The 18458-nt window shown below is 36.0% G+C and overlaps 1 pseudogene; it reads right to left on the reverse strand.

The window, feature by feature from the left end:
- Positions 1 to 10910: 10910 nt before the first annotated feature.
- On the reverse strand, positions 10911 to 11169 carry LOC120364349 (cytochrome c oxidase subunit NDUFA4 pseudogene; annotated as a pseudogene).
- Between the last annotated feature and the right edge of the window lie 7289 nt (positions 11170 to 18458).

The raw sequence follows: 18458 nt of genomic DNA on the forward strand, positions 1-18458 counted from the left end.
AGCCATTAAAAGGTTGGTTCCTTCAGATTCTAGGGGAGGGGCTGTCTCTGCTGGAAAGGCAAGGACAAGGGATATACCCATTTGAAGTTTTCAACCTCATTTTCATCTACCCAAATGTACCTATTTCAACACATGAGAGTTTTCACCTTTCTACCAGTTCCTTTACCTTGGTGTAAAAGACCTAGTGGGTTTAATTGGCTATCAAATTTTCAGCTCTTACATTTCAGCCATTGGATTGATTCTCAGTTATATCTTCCCAACATCAGAAGATGAAAGACTCCTTCAATGGTGCCAGTGACTTGATTTTTCTGTGTATAATTGCAGTTTGATATTCAATTTTTTCCTTATACATTCTTTAGGGCCACTAAAATAAGCCAGCTGATGCCACCATCTTTACAAGCACCATTGTTGTCACAGTGATAAGTACCACAGGTACTTGATTGCTCAATATCTTGCCCCCTTCACTGGTGATAATTTGGGTAAACGTCCTGCCACTGGATGCCATGCATTGACCATGCCCTGTCCCCTCCACTTCCCTAGCAAGAGGGTGACCAATTTACTTTTCAAACGTGTGGAACATAATCCCGGAATCTCATTTGAGCGTCAGTTCCTGGGGCCACTTCCAATAGCAATCGCTGTATTATTCTTATCAGACTATAGGGAGGGAACCAGGAAAAACACTGTTTTATTTTCTGTCTCTGCAGCGAACAGATGGCACACTAAAATTAGGATAATAGAGGAGTGTCTAATAAAGAGATTTTTACAAAGGGTGAGCAGGGGGTAGGGAAATCGTAAGAGATAATGAAATACTCCAGAATAAGAAATATCAGGGGATCTGCTACTACTCCTAGGCCTGAAAGGGTAAGGAGAGGGGTGTACACTGCAAGTAGGGAAAGCCGGACAGAAAGAGCCACTTGGCAGGAACTATGACATTTGGTTGAGGGAACTGGATAGCCCACGAAAATACCATAGGGAGAAATAAATACGTCAACTTCTTCCTTCCTTTCCACTGCAAGACCTTCCCTTTGGCAGAAACTAATAAAAATCCAGAGGGCAAGAAAATCCATAGTTGACTCCTATGAATAGATAAGGGGAACTAGAGAAGAAACAAAAGCTATCCAGCACAATATTGATTACTACTAACTCAGTATCTCTAGCTCCAATGTCTCTCATGAGAATCAGACTTTTATATGCAACTGCCTGTTCAACATTTCCCTCGGATGTTCACTTAAACATCTCAAATTTACCATATTCAAAAGGGAAACCTTGGTTTCGCCCTCCTCTCCACACCTACACCTCTTCCTCTTTTATCTTCTTCATCTTAATAAATGGCACCACAATGACCCCAGATGCCTAGTCCAAAAATGTAAGAATTATTCTTGATTTTTCTTTTCCTCACACCCAATCCATCATCAAGTCATGTCACTTTTGAGTCTAAAATATACCTTAAATCAGACCATTTCCAATTCCTCAACCACTTCCACTCATTCCAAGTAGTCATTATCACTCACGTAGACTATTCTAGTCAACCTCTCAACTTGACTCCATGTTCTACCTCTTGGCCTCTTGTACTCTAACAACCACCGAGGAACCAAGAAATACTCCTAAATATTTAAGTCATATCATTATTACTATTTTTCACAAAACCATCTCATTAAACTTAATAGCAAAATCCAAACACCTTATCGTGCCCTGGAATGCCCTGTATGGGCATTCTATATAACTGCTTGGGCATTTTATATAACTGTCCAGACTAATTTCCTAATGATCTGCTACCCCAACTGGCCACCTTACTGTTTTTAGAAAACACTCTATGTATTTTTCTTTCTTTTTTGAGACAGAGTCTCCCTCTGTCCTCCAGTCTGGAGTGCAGTGGTGCGATCTTGGCTCACTGCAACCTCCACTTCCCAGGTTCAAGCAATTCTCCTGCCTCAGCCTCCCAAGTAGCTGGGATTATGGGTGTGTGCCACTATGCCTGGCTAATTTTTGTATTTTTAGTACAAGCGGTGTTTTATCATGTTGGTCAGGCTGGTTTTGAACTCCTGACCTTAGGTGATCCACCTGCCTTAGCTTCCTAAAGTGCTGGGATTATAGGAGTGAGCCACTGTACCTGGCCCACTCTAAATTTGTTACTGTACTATAATCTTGTTTTTTTTCTTATTCCTTCTACTTAGATTGTTTATACCCCAGATCTTCAACTGATTCTTTTATATCCTTCAATTCTATCATGTTATGTCATATCATTAAAGGTCCTCTGACCACCAGATCTGAAGTAGCATATTCCTGCCATTTTTTTATCATCTTGCTTTTTCTTTACTATCTGAAATTATATTACTTATTATTGTGTTTATTTTCTATTTCTCTTACTAGAATATTAACTTCCATAAATATAAGGATTGTGTTATCTTGTTCATTTCTCCATCTCTAGTGCCCATACGAGTATCCAACACATAATAGATGCTTGATAAATATCGAACATATTATAACTCTATAAATAACATACAAAAAGTCTAGTCTCATAAAAAGAGGATTTAGTGCAAGGATAATAAAATGATCAAGATAAGCCTAGGTAGCTTGTTGGTATGGAGTCCCAGAGTTCAGGCCACAATAGTCAAATGTATTAGATCTGATTTCACTTTGTTGCAGAGTATGTTATGAGGTTTTAAAGTGTATTTTGAATATGTAAACAAATCAATGCATGCATAAATATAGTATCCATTTAACGCTTTCACATAGCTATTCCAAAATAGTGGTGCTCAGTATATCTACATATAAATTCATCATATCCCTTCATCCAAAAGCATGTTGTTTCTCTTCTATGTAGTTCTTATCTTGGCAATGGTACCAGAATCACTCTGTCATCAAGATTAGAAGTCTTGCAAAGCTTTAAGTTCTACAGAGTCAAGTGAATTTAATATTAAAAATATGACTCAAACCTGTTTCTTCTTTTACATTTTCTATGATACTTCCTTAGCTGAGGACCTCTTGCATGGTTTATTAATATTCCTTAACTGCAATGAACTGAAAATTTGTGTCCCCCGAAATTCAGATGTAGAAATCCTATTCCCAATGTGATGGCGTTTGTAGATGAGACCAGTGGGAGGTAATTAGGTCAGAATACTAGAGCTTCCATGAGTGAAATTAAGGCCATTATAAGAAGAGGCCAAAGAGCTAGCTTGATCTTTATTTTGCCGGGGGAGATTACAAAGAGAAGTTGGCAGTCTCCAAACTGTGAGCTCTCACCAGAACCTCATCCTGACCTTGGACTTCTAAACTTCATGGATTTTAACCTATGAGAAATAAATTTCTGTTGTTTATAAACCACCCAGTCTATGGTATTTCATTATACTAGTGTATTAGGGTTCTCTAGAGGGACAGAACTAATAGGATAGATTATATACATAAGGGGGAGTTTATTAAGGAGTATTGAGTCATATGAACACAAGGTGAAGCCCTACAATATGCTACCTGCAAACTGAGGAACAAGGAAGTCAATCCGAGTATCAGAAACCTCAAAAGAATGGAAACCTTCAGTCTGTGGTCAAAGGTCCAAGAGTCCAAAAGCTGAAGAGCTTGGAGTCTGAGGTTCAAGGAAAGAAAGCATCCAGCACAGGAGAAGGATGTGTACAAAAGCCAGTCTAGCCTTTCCATGTTCCTGTGCCTGCTTTTATCCTAGCTGCATTGGCAGCTGATTAGATGATGCCCACTCAGATTGGGGGTGGATCTGCATCTCCCAGTTCACTGACTCAAATGTTAATCTTCTTTGGCGACACCCTCACAGACACGCAGAGCAACAATACTTTGCATTCTTCAATCCAATCACATTGATACTTAATGTTAACCATCACAAATAACCTGACCGGCAAAGCGATTAATCTAACCTGTTGATTGTCTACTGAATTTTATAAGTCTTTTGGAGTATTTCCTAAAGCCTTAGTCAGTCAACACTATGTGTTTCTAACCTTAATCATCCATATCTCTGCTTCTTGCATCTTCATATCTCATGCTTCAAGCTCATTATGCACATTGTTGTCACCATGTTGCTTGTACTATGCTTCTATCTTGGAATTCTCTGCTTTTTTTTTCTTTCCAATTTAATTTTTTATACACCCTTTAAAGATAAACTTAAGTCATATATTCTTTACACAGTATTTCTTAATTGCTCTAGTCAGAATTAATTGTTCTTTTTTTATTGCAATGCACCTTTTTTTTTTCTCTCTCTCTTTTAGACAGAGTCCCACTCTGTCACCCAGGCTGGAGTGCAGTGATGTGATCCCGGCTCACTGCAACCTCCGTTTCCCGGGTTCAAGCAATTCTCCTGCCTCAGTCTCCTGAGTGGCTGGGATTACAGGCACATACCACTATGTCTGGCGAATATTTTTGTACTTTTAGTAGAGACGGGGTTTTGTCATGTTGGCCAGGTTGGTCTCAAACTCCTGACCACAGATGATTTGCCTGCCTCTGCCTCCCAAAATCCTGGGATTACAGGCATAAGCCACCATGCCTAGCCAAAATGCACATTTTTTATGCTTCTCTTCTGCCTTGAATTGTATGTATCAATATGCCTGTCTTTGTTACTATCTTGAAGTTATTTTGAAACCCAGGACTATGTCTTTTTTACCTCTTGATTTTCCTAGAAATCTTAACATAAATTAAGCAATAAATGCAATGGGTATTCAGCATATATTTGTCTAAATGAAATAACAAGTAAAGATTAACAATTTCTCTTTACGCTTTTAAAGATAACAACTTGATTTCTGTTGACAAATTTAGATTCTTTTTGGAACTTTTCCAGTGGCCCTTCTTCCAAAAGCTCAAACAATGACCGCACACCTTCAAAGCAGATATTCTAACCTTTTAGAATACTTTCAAAACTACTCATTGAAGATCTACACAACCTCCTCCACTGTGCTGCCATTTATCTTACTTCTTCAAAGACAAAGTAACTGGATTTACTCCTCTGATTCTTAATGGCAATTGAGAATCATTCTAATTCATAGGTATATAAATGTGCCAATTTTATTGAAAGTTGTCAGAAATGGTAACAATCCAATCCTAAGAAATCAGGAAGCATTATATGATTAGTGGCAGATCACCTCTTTTATGTTTGAGAATCTCAGCAAGTTACAGATTTTTCGAAAACCAACAAAACTCCATGTACAGGTCCCCAAATAGTAGATACTAATATTAAAAACAAATTTATAGTTTATATGAGTTGAATGGAAATTTTGAAGTGACAGAGGCAGTTTAAGAGAATCATTTGTCAATCTAATTTAACAGTCAAATCTTAAACCTCTGCATTGCTACTAAGCTAGCTTTCTGATAAATCCTTAAGGGGACAGATGCCAAATAAAAGGATATATTTTTGTTAAATGTAAAATCCACAAAAATTAATAATGTATTAATAATGTGGCATTGCTTTTTATGGAATAATTAGTGCCTGTAACTACATATATAGTGTTAAACTGTTTGGTGTAAATTGATAGCAGAGTTTAATATGATATCTTCAGCTATATTCATCCTGATAGTACTAACATAGAATTCTTGTATTTCTTGGTTGAAAATAAAGTTTGTTGTACAAGGGTTGTAGTTCCTTCCCTATTGAGTTTCATGATGTAACCATGTTGGAGAAGGAAAGTCTAATTATAGATTATCTATTTTATATGCAGAAAAAGATAAATATTGGGAATATATACATATATTTTAAGTTTTGACCATCTCAGTTACTGGAGATTCTGTTCTACTTTTAAGAATGCATTAACAAATGAATTTTTAATCCCCTTATAGAGTGCTCAGAGGGGTTGTTGGCAATGTGGTTGAAGACATTCTCCTTCATAGTAGATATCAATATTCTGGGCTTCCAACACTTTGAGAGTCCAAGGCTGGAGGATCGCTTGAGCCCAGGAGTTCGAGACCAGCCTGGGAAATTTAGGGAGACCCTGTTTCTACAAAAAAGGTAAAAAAAATCTTAGCAGGCTGTGATGGTGCATTATTTGAGATGCCAGCTCCTTAGAAGGCTGAGGTGTGAGGATCACTTGAGCCCAGGAGGTAGAGGCTGCAATGAGCCATGATTACACCACTGTACTCCAGGTGACAGAACAAGACCCTGTCTAAGAAAAAATATCCATTAAAACTATGGTATAGTTAGTAAAACAAAGTACAGTGACATTAGCTGACAGAACTTCAAGTGGCTGAGAAAAGTAATGGATGCTCTTGAGTCCCATCAGTAAAAAAGCCATATTTCCTGGATGTCATAAGCAAGTAGCTATGAAATAGGAATTTTCCTTTAAATCAGTCCACCTAGATGACTGTGATCTCATAGAGATATTGTAACTAAATCATCATTCTGGTCTTTGTTTCAATAATTTTTAGCATTTTTTTAAAGTCAATTTAATGCTTGTGAGTAGATACTGAGCAGAGTTAGAAAATAATAATTTATGCTAAGGTTACCAGCAGCACAATATTATTAAGTAATTCACTTTTAATACTGTAAAACTTCTCCAATTCACTGATACTGTTGGTATTTTGCAAGGGTTACAATTTACAGCATAATATTGATTAGGTCAGCAAAGCTACTCTGATATGACTTATGGGTGTGGAAACGCCAAAGCCCTAGAACAGAATTTTTTAAAAACCCACAATAATAACAGGTTATTAAAAGTCAAAGAGCCCATTTACAGGTGAAACAGTTGGCAGGTAAAGAGGGAAAGAAGAAAGAGAAAAATAGAAGACTTGAAAATAATGCAGAAGGCTGGGTGTCATTACTCACACATGTAATCCCAGCCCTTTGGGAGGCCAAGGCAGGCGTCACTTGAGGTCAGTAGTTCAAGACCAGCCTGGTCAACATGGTGAAATCCTGTCTCTACTAAAAATACAAAAATTAGCCGGGTGTGGTAACGCCTGTAATCCCAGCTACTTGGGAGGTTAAGGCAGGAGAATTACTTGAACCTGGGAGGCGGAGGTTACAGTGAGCTGAGATCACATCACTGCCCTCCAGCCTGGGTAAAAGATCGAGACTCCATCTCAAAAAAAAAAAAAAAAAAAAAAAAAAAAAAATGCCGAAGAAGAAAAAGGAAATTCTGTAGGAATGTACTGATACATAGCTTTTGATCATTTGAAAAATATTAACAAAACAGGTACCATGTAAAAGAAACTGCACAATGCAGATAGATTGGAAGAGATTTAGAATATTAGAACAGTATTTCAGCTCTAGTCTTGCCAGGGAAGAGCTGGAAAGGCAAGTCTAACAACTTCTGGAATGCCAGGAATTGAAAAGAGCAGAGAGTAAAAGGACAAAATTTATTATCAGTTTTCTGAGAAGAGTGAAGACAGGGTTAATACAGAGTTTTTTTCCCAGGTAAGGGGCACCAGGCTAGTAACCCTGATTTTACTACCAAATGGATCTAGCGTAGGAGGGATACAACAGGCTTCAACCCCAGAGACCTACTCTACGAGTGGCATGATAGCTCTTTAGAGTTAAGGGAATAGTTGATGGGATGCAAATTATGGTGGCGTTTTGTGTGATATAAAAACTATACTGGGACCACCAAATGGGATTTAAATTAAGCTGGTTGCTGCTTAGAGTTGTTACTTTATTTTTTTTTAAAGATTTGAGGTACACTTTAGAAATATTCCCTTTGAAATATAAGGAAAAATATATAAAAATACATAAAATAATGAAAATATTTAAAATACATAAAATGTGCGTATGTATTTCTAGCCTATATGTTATATTCACAAAATTGTTTTTAACTGTTGAAGAGCTGTGGCCAAGTCATCTAAAATAGGACATTTTTTTTTCCCATCCAGAAATTTTATTAATAATTGTGCATATTCAGGTACTCTGAATTTGGCTCTTGCAACTTTCTTTTATGTTAACTTTCCATTTAACTCTGGCTGATTTTATTGCTTTTACATGTTTTTTTACATTTATAGCAAGTAAATTATGGCTTTCTTTCTTTTGCACAAGGCTGTCATGATTCGGTGACACTAGGCTTGCCAATTCCAATGGTGTGCAAAGCATTGTCTTACTATTTTATATCTCCGTAAGGAATTTCAGGATTTCAATGGATGCAATAGTGACAACAACAACAAAAAATGATAACAAGAACTGAGAAAGATGGTTTCCCATAACAAATAGCCTTTTAAAAAACATGACATAAAATTTAAGTTAATACCTGGCAAAAAAATACAGGAACAATAATCATTTCACTTGTTTTCAGAACACAAAACCATTTAATATCTTATGCTCTTAGTTATGAATGATTACTTGCTAAAATGCTACTTTAAGAAGATTGGTGAATCACTTGGGAGCTTGTTAGACATGCGGAATCAGGTGGGTGTGGTAGCTCATGCTTATATTACTAGCACTTTGGGAGGCCGAGGATGGTGTATTGCTTGAGCTCATAAGTTCAAGATCAGCCTGAGCAGTATGGTGAACCCCACCCTCCAACCCCCATCATTACTAAAAAAAAATAAAATAATAAAAAAAATAACTGGACTTGCTGGCACGAACCTGTAATCCCAGCTACTTGGGAGGCTGAGATGGGAAGATGGCTTCAGCCAAAGAGGTGGAGGTTGCAACGGACCAGATTTGCACAACTGCACTCTAGCATGGGCAATAGAGCCAGACCTTGTCTCAAAAAAAAAAAGGAAAAATGCAGAATCACAGGCCACACCCTAGACTTATTGAATCAGAATTTACTTGGCAAGATTCCCAGGGATTTGGGTGCACATTAGAGCTTGAGAAGCCCTGTTGTAGCTTGTGACTGGTTACCATACTTAGCCCACCTTAGTTTTCCTCAGGAGGAAACCTAGGCCTTGACTTGAGGCAGACTTGGTTGCTAGGTACTCTCATTCACTGAGTGACCTTGAGAAAGATACTCTACCTCCATGAGCCTCAAACTTCTCATCTGTAAAATGGGCATCGTAGTAATTATACCCAAGGCTTATTTTGGGAGTGTTCAATAAATGCTTTCATTCTTTAAAAAATAAATAAATACAGCCTCAATGGGAGTCATGCTCTTATTCTTCTTTCTATAGTCAAAATGTATTGTGTAATATTTGTGTACTAGCAGTTCAAGAGCAAATAAGTATTTGGTTAATGGCCACATTACTTAAATTTGTAACTTTAAGCTAAACATCCAACAAGGAAAGAGATTTGTAACTGAAATGTAAAGTCATTTGACCCTGGATAGTCAATGACAATCTCATTCATAGCATAATTCAAAATGAGATAATTATGGAATTATCAATAGCCTGCCATATCACTTTATGTTTATGATACACAATGCTTTCCATAGCACCATGAATATATTGTTGTTGAGTAAATGATATTTTGATGGCAAAAATAGTCGTGTGCCATGTTTAGTTTTGTTTCTGCCTATTTCTCACATGACAAAAATGGGCCTTACATTAGATGTTTCCCATCCCAGGAACATTCATCCTGGATATTTATATGACTGACTCCTTCGCATCATTCAAGTTTTTGCTCAAAATGTGCCCTTATTGACTACCGGCACTCCAGACCACTGACTAAGTGGTCTCCTAGTTACAATTTTATTTTCAATTTAGCACATATGGGTTAGTTTACAAGAACAGTGTCTCAGTCTGCTCCTGCTGCTATAACAAAAAAAAACCTCAGACTGGATAATCTATAAATAATAGAAATTTATTTCTCACAGTTCTAGAGGCTAGAAAGTCCAAAGGCATCAAGCCAATGCTATATTTGGGGCTGGTGAAGACTTGCTTGCTCTTTGCTTCTAGAAGATGCCTTGTTGTCTGTACCTCATATGGCAGAAGAGTAGAGGGTCGAAAGGGACTCTCTCAAGCCCTTTTATAAGGGCACTCATTCCATTCATGAAGGCTTCGCATTCACTTTCTAGAGGCCCCACCTCTTGATACTATTGCATTGAAGAGTGAGTTTCAGCATGAATTTTGGAGAAACGTATATTTTCAAACTTCAGAAGGCTGCCATAACAAAATACAGCAGACTATGTACCTTAAGCAACAGACATTTATTTTGTCACAGCTCTGGATGCACAAAGTCCAAGATCAAGTTGCTGAATTTGGTTCCCTCTGAGACCTCCCTCCTGGACTTGCAGATGGATCACCCTTTTGCTGCCTCTTCACATGTACATTCCTGAGTCAACATATCTCACATGTGTCACTCTGGGTGTTCTAATCTCCCTTTTTTATAAAGACACCAGTCAGATTGGATTAGAACCACCGTAATTGCCTCATTTAACTTAATCATCTCTTCAAATGTTATATCTCCAGATGCAGTCACATTCTAAGTTACTGGGGTTTAGGACTGCACATGTAAAATTTAAGAGTATACAATTAACCTTTTACAGCACCTAAAATATATATAAAATTATAATGTTTTTATATATTTACTTGTTTATTATATATTTTCTCTTATTAGAGAGAATAATAAACAAGTAAATATATATAATATTTGCTTATTAGAATATTTGTTTCATGGCATACCTCAACTGTATTGCTCATTTATGTCCCCAGCACTTAGATCAGAGCCTAGCACATGACACCCACTCAGCATATATTTGTTGAATGAACAAACAGATAAATGAATATTAAAAGCATTTAAATATCAAATCTCTGATACCTATAACAATTTTTATATTTCAATAATTTGAGAGACAAGAGTCAGAAAAAGAAAGCGTTTAGTTTAAAAAAAATCTTAAGCGTGTTCAGTAGATGTTATTTCCCACATAAATCTCCAAGATTTTTGTTTTTCAAGTTTCAGTTACTTATTAATCAGTGTAATCACCAATATATTATATCCACATGATTTCGTGCATTTAGAGAAGAAATATTTCCTGGTTCAGTGGAAAACTGTGCCAAAGGCTTCTGGAAGACCTTCATTTTAAAGCAGCTTTTCCTCTCATTTAGTAATCTGGATGTTCTTTCTTCAGTTTGCTGTAATCTACATTCACTGAGTAGAACTTGTATTGATCATTGGGACCCAGTTTGTTCCAGGGCTCTGGGTTATTCTTTTTGTCCCAGCAAACATCTGGATTGAACAATGCCAGACACAAGAGATATAGGGCTGCTCCACCACCTCCAGCTCCAATAAATTCAAAGAGGGGGATCAAGCTCGGATGCTTCTTGGCCTGACCTAAGATCTGGCGGAACATGTTTGCGGCAGGGGCCTCTGATTGGAAAGAAGAAAGTCAGCCTAGTCACCGGGCCCTGGGCTAAGTACTCCAAGATTTTTAATTTACAATGAAAAGATATCTTATATTATGGGATGTACCTCAGGTTCAGAAAGCAATGAGAATGTACGCCCTACCTTCTAGACAGATGGTGTAGCAAAGATTTTTAGCTCTACAAAGGAAATGAGTAGCTTTGGGAAGGTTAGATAAGAAATATATAAAATGTTATATTTCTGTATTAATGGATGACCATTTCTGTGAGCTAAGCAGACTTACTCATGACTATGATAGAGACAACAATTTTCTTGTCCAATGTCTACTTTTCATTCTTCTATATTAACAGGATCCCATGTTTTAGGTGAGGACATTGCTCACTCACTTAAATGGCTACAATTCTGAGACTCAGTTGCAGTGGAATTTACAGCCATTTGATTTATTTTTGGCCCATAAGCTATAAGAGGTGTTCGATGATACACACATTAGGAGATTCTCCTTAAAAACTAAAGGAGAAAGTGAGTTGTGTTTTTTCCCTTTCTTTTTTCACCCTTTTGCCAGGATCATGGTGGATGTGAAAGCTAGGTTCTAATAACCAGCTTGGACCATGAGAATAAGGACCACATTGTAGGGGTGGTGAAGAATTGTCCCAGAAGAAAGAAACTTGTGTTCTTTATGATTTCATGGAGCTTCTGTGGCTGCACTGGACTTTCTTTATTTTGAATTAATAAATGTGAGAGAGAAATGAATTTGTTTAAATGACTTTTATTTAGAGATATTCTGTTATCTTAACTAATACAATGATCAGCAGCCTTTTAATCTTTATTAAAAGATTATATAATCTCTTACTGAGTAGTGTGTGTGGTCGTTGCAATTCCTGGCTTACCTGAAGGAGGTTTTTCTTAAACACAGATATTTAATGACTGTGCCATTGCAGCATAGACTTTTCTAGCAGTCCAAGATATACAGCACTAGACACAACTGCTTTAGTTTAGTATAAAGTCGAATTTTTCTTTGTCCTTGAGGGTCCATTTATGCATTCCCGTAACATCATGAATTAATCCTTATGGTAGTACTTATCACAATATCTTATTATTGGTTATTTACTTTTCTGCCTGTCTCACTATGCTCCTTGGAGACAGTAACTTTGTTCGCTGTTCTGTCTGTAACGTTTGTACAGATCTTGGGCAACTCGTAAATGCTCATTTAATGAGTAACTGGATTTGCTAATATCTTACCTAATTCTCTGTTTTCCTCTGATATCTGCTCCAGGAGACACCAAGGCAGATTCAAGGCAGGTGTCATAATTCGAGTACACTAACTGAGGTGGACGTCGCTTGTGATTCTTCAGTGATATTTAAACCATTTACAGAATCTGTAGTGTGTTAGCAGTGGTTCTCAAAGTATGATCCTATACCAATACAGCAGCATTGTAGCTCTAAACAGACTGCTTAAGAGGCTAGATATAATGATGATGATGAACTATGTTACACAGTCATGGGGAGGCAACATGGCATAGTATGTAAGAAAGCAAGATTTGAAATAAGAAGACGTGAGGTCCAAGTTCCAGTTTTACTACTTACAATCTGGGGGAACTAATAATTCTACTTTATGGAAGTGTTGAGATTTAATGATTTAAGAATTAAATCATAAATATATACATTATATATTTTTAAATGCCAAGTTCTTAAGATGGTGTTCAGCACATAAAAAAATGCTCAATAATTATTATATATCATAATATATAATAATTATTATATAATATTATATATTGAGTATAGTTCCATATTAGGAGTTTGGTATAGAACTCAGCATCATATTTATTTCATCTTGCTGTCTGCTATAGGTTGCAGGCTTTCTTGATTTGCATTTTTATTAATGCTTTGTCAACAAGGCATTACGTAATATGCTAGTTTAAGTGGAAAAATTTGGCAATATCCCAGATTTCTGATTTATTGGTGAAAATCAATAACTCATTGTATGATTTCCTTTGTGACATACATCTATATTGACCTTGTAGGGTAGTATGTATATTGTTATGCCTTATTTCTGTTTGCAAAAACAGGCATATTATAGATAAAGTTTACATTTCCAGACCTGAAATTTTGAACACATACCTGTGTATTAATTGTAAATATACCTTCCTTCCTTGCTTCCTTCCTTCCTGCCTGCTTGCCTTCCTTCCTTCCTCTTCTCTTTCTTTTCTTTCTTTCTCTCTTTCCTTTCTTTTTTTCTGAGACAGGATCTGCTCTGTCACTCAGGCTGGAGTGCAGTGGTGCGATCTTGACTCACTACAGCCTCCACCTCCTGGGCTCAAGTGATTCCCCCATGTAGGCCTCCTAAGTAGCTGGGACTACAGGCACTACACTACCACACACAGCTAACTTTCATATTTTTAGTAGAGAAGGCATTTAACCATTTTGCCCAGGCTGGTCTCCAACTCCGGGGCTCAAGCAAACCTCCAGCTTCATCTCCTAAATTGCTGGGATTACAGGTGTGAGTCACCACACCTGGTCCTATATTTTTCTAGAAATTATACAATAATAAAATTAAATAACAAATAAATAAAAATGATAAAAGTAAAAAATTTTAATAAATTTAATTTTACCAAAGAGTTTTCACTTTGTATTATTGAAAGATCAAGAAAAATGTTTCATAGTAAAGTGACATGATAAATCTTATCTCAAGCATTATACTGGGTAGATATTGGTCATTTAGTACTTATTTAAGCTATTTAACATAATGCTCTCAATGAGAACAAAAATGAGCAACTAGGATAAAACTTCTAAATTTAACCTGACATATGAATAAATATTTTATATCTAATTTGTAATTGCTTTTATGCATTCATCTTATCTTTTGATGATACTGTAATTCTATATTTTGGGAATGCAATCACTATGATGAAACCGCCAAAATTCATTTGCACAACTTTTCACTAAAATTAGTAAATAAATATATGAAGCTGAATAGCATTTTAAAAAATAGCCATCATAATTACACAAGAATTACATTTATTAAAAAAAGTGGATTGAACTTTGCTCTAATTAGTTTACATTTAAAGATTCTTTGATCTGTGATAACAGTAATATATATTAACATGTTGCATTTTAAAGTGACACTGCTTTTCATTAATCAAGTGTCTGTATGGTTGATTAATTTGTACAAGGTTTAAATTGCTATGAAAATTTATCATTCATAGCCATGATCTCCATTTACATATATGTTAATTATGGTAAATGTAATCTTTTTCTGAATCCTCTGGGCTGCATACTAAAAAGACAAAGTGATCAGAGTGACTACTTTTTCTATTACAAAGTGAATTCTTACTGTTAGTCAGTAAAGTCTGTTATAGTTGTCAGAGTTAAAGCTAAAAACATAACAGTTTCTGCTGAAGGCAAGTCCAAATTCTTAAGATGGCATATCTTTTTCAAGTGATTTATTTATTCAGCAGTCATGACATTTATGCGAACAGTTTCCATGTTTATTTACCGTAGTATTTAGTTTTGTCTCTGAGTGCTTGCCACCATTTGTGATACTATACTCCTTCTTCACATTTGTCTCTATAGAGTTTAGCTCAGAGTATTGTGCACAATTGGAAGCACAGTTAGGAAGTATGAGTCTGGTCTTACACACCCCACTATTGATCTTTTCCTATTGTTTTCTAGAGGCTTTCCCTAAATTCAGAGCATAGTAACCAAGAATTATTTTATTATTATTATTTTTGTAGAAACGCTTTTCATTTGTTCCCAACAGTGATCTTCTCTCTTAACAATTATTGATTTGGATAAAAATTCTAATATAAAATAAAGAGATATGGCAACTAATGTTTTAGAGTGAATGTGATAGGCCTTGCTAGGCAAATATTGGAAAATTTAATTATTCCTATTACATGTCTATAATTTTATGCTTAAATTATTAATATTTACATAATATATTCACTACAAGAGAAGCTTTATTTCATAGTCACAACTTAATAGAATTAAAATATCCATCTTGGAAACATTTGCAAGCATAGCACCTGACGAGGCTATTTTTAAAGATACTTATTTGGCAATTTTCTTATAGTCAGCCTAATCACAGGAGAAACAAACTAATATGGCACCTGTTCTGATAGATGGTTGTTTTACCTTTCATCCCCTGATCCCAGACCTTGCAAGACATTTTTCAAAGAAGCATCACTTCCCTCACCACAAAAATGCATCTACCTCTAAGCTGGAAACAGCAAAAGCATAGGGCAGAAGATGAAGAATATATTATCCAACTAAAATTACAGAGAAATTTTAAGTAGGCAGAATATAATTGCCCAATTTGGAAATTAGCCAGGACACAGGGTTTAACATCATCTTTACTCTTTTGAAAAGTGCCATGGGATTTTTAATAACTGCTGGTGGTCAAGACCTTGGTTTTACTCTCATCCATTAGACGACACCTCCAGCAGTGCAGTGCCCCCTCATACCATGCTGGGGCATCAGTTCAGTACTGACTCAGTGAAAATTGTGCCACCTACTGAATCATCCACAGCTCATCTCAGAGTGTCCTGGCTTTTAGATTTTCTCTGGAGAGCTGTTATGAAAGATGGGACCAGGCTCAATGATGCTTAATGTATGAGATTTCAAGGTTTAAAACAGGTAAGATCTCAGATCTGAGTTTTAATTTCAACAAAATTTTTAGGATTTTTCTATAGTTATGGCCCATAATGATGGTCTTGATCATTTAACTGTACAACATACATGTCTCCCCTTAGAAAAGAAGGAATAAAGGCAATAATACATGGATATAGTCAATGAAAAGCAAATTCTCTCATTTGTAATATATTTGATTCTTCTAAATGGAAGTACTACCCCCGAAATCTTTGTAAACTGTATAACTAAATAGGCTTACAAAGAGCTTCTTTAACTTTCTAGATTTTTGAGAACCTAGGAACAAACACTTTAAAAAGCAAATGCAAACCTTGGAGGGCGTGGAACTCACTGGCCAAATAAATAGCAAAATTTTTTGTCAAAGAAAACCTTTACTCTAGCTTTTCTAGAAAATACCTTACTATCTATAAAAGAATCTCAATGTAGCTTGAGTGTTCCAGAAACAACTGAAGTGGAATCGAGATCTTAAGACAAAATGCACCAAAAAGGTGTATTAAAAAATTAATAATAAAACATGGATGCTTTCTGGTCTCTATTCTCCATTTTAATAATTTTCTTCATTCATGTAAATATATGTGAACTGTATACAATGTTTTTTTTTAACTGGGCTCTTGCCATTTTTAGAAACAGTCTTTGACATGACTTCAGAAATTCTTTCTTGGCTGCTAAAAGTATCAATATCCTGGAATTGAGAAACTGTTTCTGAAAGTGTTTCTTGAGGTGTTACTTCTGGAAATGACGTTGAGTAAATCCCGTTGCTGGTGTATGAGGAATAAAAGAGATAGTTGGAAATTGTTGTAAAGAATAGATTGAGACACTGTACCTAGGGCTGCAAAGTGGATTCCAACATAATCCTGTGTTTTCACTCACTCTTGCTGATGCCAAGGATTCAAGTGAAACACACACACACACACACACACACACACACACACACACACTCAGATTTATGTGCTTTACAAAGATGTTTTGTTCAACAGTGGTCTGAATATAAGAGGATGGGATCATAAGATTATAACAACATATTTTTACTGTACCATTCCTATGTTTACATAGACAAATACTATTGTGTTACAATTGTCCACAGTATTCAATACAGTAAAATGCCATACAGGTTTGTAGCCTAGGAGCAATAAACCATACCATACAGCCCAGGAGTGTAGTAAGCTATACCAACTAGGTTTGCGTAAGTACACTTTATGATGTTTGCATAAGCAAGAAATTGCCAAAGGACACATTTCTCAGAATGTATCTCCATTGTTAAGTGATATATGACTGTACCCACAGTGGTCCTCCCTCATCTGAAAGGGATATTTTTCAAGACCACAGAATATATTTCAGTATTCTGAAAGAGATATATTTCAAAGGGATATATTTAAGGTTCAGTGGAAATACTGAACCTTATATATACTGAGTGTTTTCCTATACATACATACCTATGATAAGGTTTATTTTTAAAATTAGGCACAGTAAGAAATTAGCAACAATGAATCAAAAATACAACAATTATAATAATATGCCAGCATCACTACTCTTGCACTTTTGGGACATTATTAAGTAAAATAAAGGTTCCTTGAATATAAGCACTTCAATATAGCAACAGTTGATGGCATAACCTAGATGACTACTAAGTGACTAACAGGTGAGTAACATAGAGCTTGAATACATTGGATGAAGGGGTGAGTCAAGTCCTAGACAAGACGGAGCAGGTTGGTGGGAGATTTCATCACACTACTCAGAATGGCATGCAATTTAAAACTTACGAATGATTTCTTTCTGGAATTTTTCATTTAATATTTTCTGACCACGCTTGACCACAGGTAACTGAAAATGCAAAGAGCCAAGCAGCAGAGAAGCAGGGAAGGGGAAATTACTGAATCTTTTATTTTCTGTTTTCCTTTTCTGACTCGATCAGTTTCCAGCTTCCTCTATTACCTATTTCTCCTTTTAGGGATACTCTATATTAATCACTCCTTGTTAAATAAAAAATCTCAAGTCAAGTAACTTATGTTCCTGAATTTCCCTATGTTGTTCTGCTCTGACTTGATTGCTCCTTGCTAGTAAATTGGTAATTCACATATCGAGGGTTGGTTATCAGGGATGGAAGAACTATTTCAGGAAACTTAAGTCTGATTTGGAGAATCGCTACTGCTGTGATATATATGGTTAATATGCTTCCATAAGTGCCCAGTTTGCCACCAGAAAGGAAAATTAGTTACTTTTCCCCATTAATTATCAACATAAAAGATCACGGTGATAGATATTCTTTCATTGTTCAAATTGAAAATCTGAGACACAGAATCTCCCTGAGTAGATCAATAGCTCCTAGCTAATCCATGAAAGGATGTGTGTAAGCTGTGGACTTCTATGGGCTTATTATAATACTTAATGTTGGAACGACCATAAATTTCTAGAGTTGGATTAGAAATGAAATTGTCCTTTAATTTTCAATCAAATAGCAATACATTTTGCTTGTGACTTTTTTCTGCTACAATACAGTAGTGTTTTATTGAGTAATTTTACAGATTTTTTATACTTAATGGAGTTTTAAATTTTATAAAATTGGCTAGGTGCAGTCGCTCATGCCTGTAATCCCAGTGCTTTGGGAGGCTGAGGTGGGCAGATCACGAGGTCAGAATATTGAGAT

The sequence above is a fragment of the Saimiri boliviensis genome, chromosome 5, assembly GCF_048565385.1.
Source record: "Saimiri boliviensis isolate mSaiBol1 chromosome 5, mSaiBol1.pri, whole genome shotgun sequence".
NCBI lineage: Eukaryota > Metazoa > Chordata > Mammalia > Primates > Cebidae > Saimiri > Saimiri boliviensis.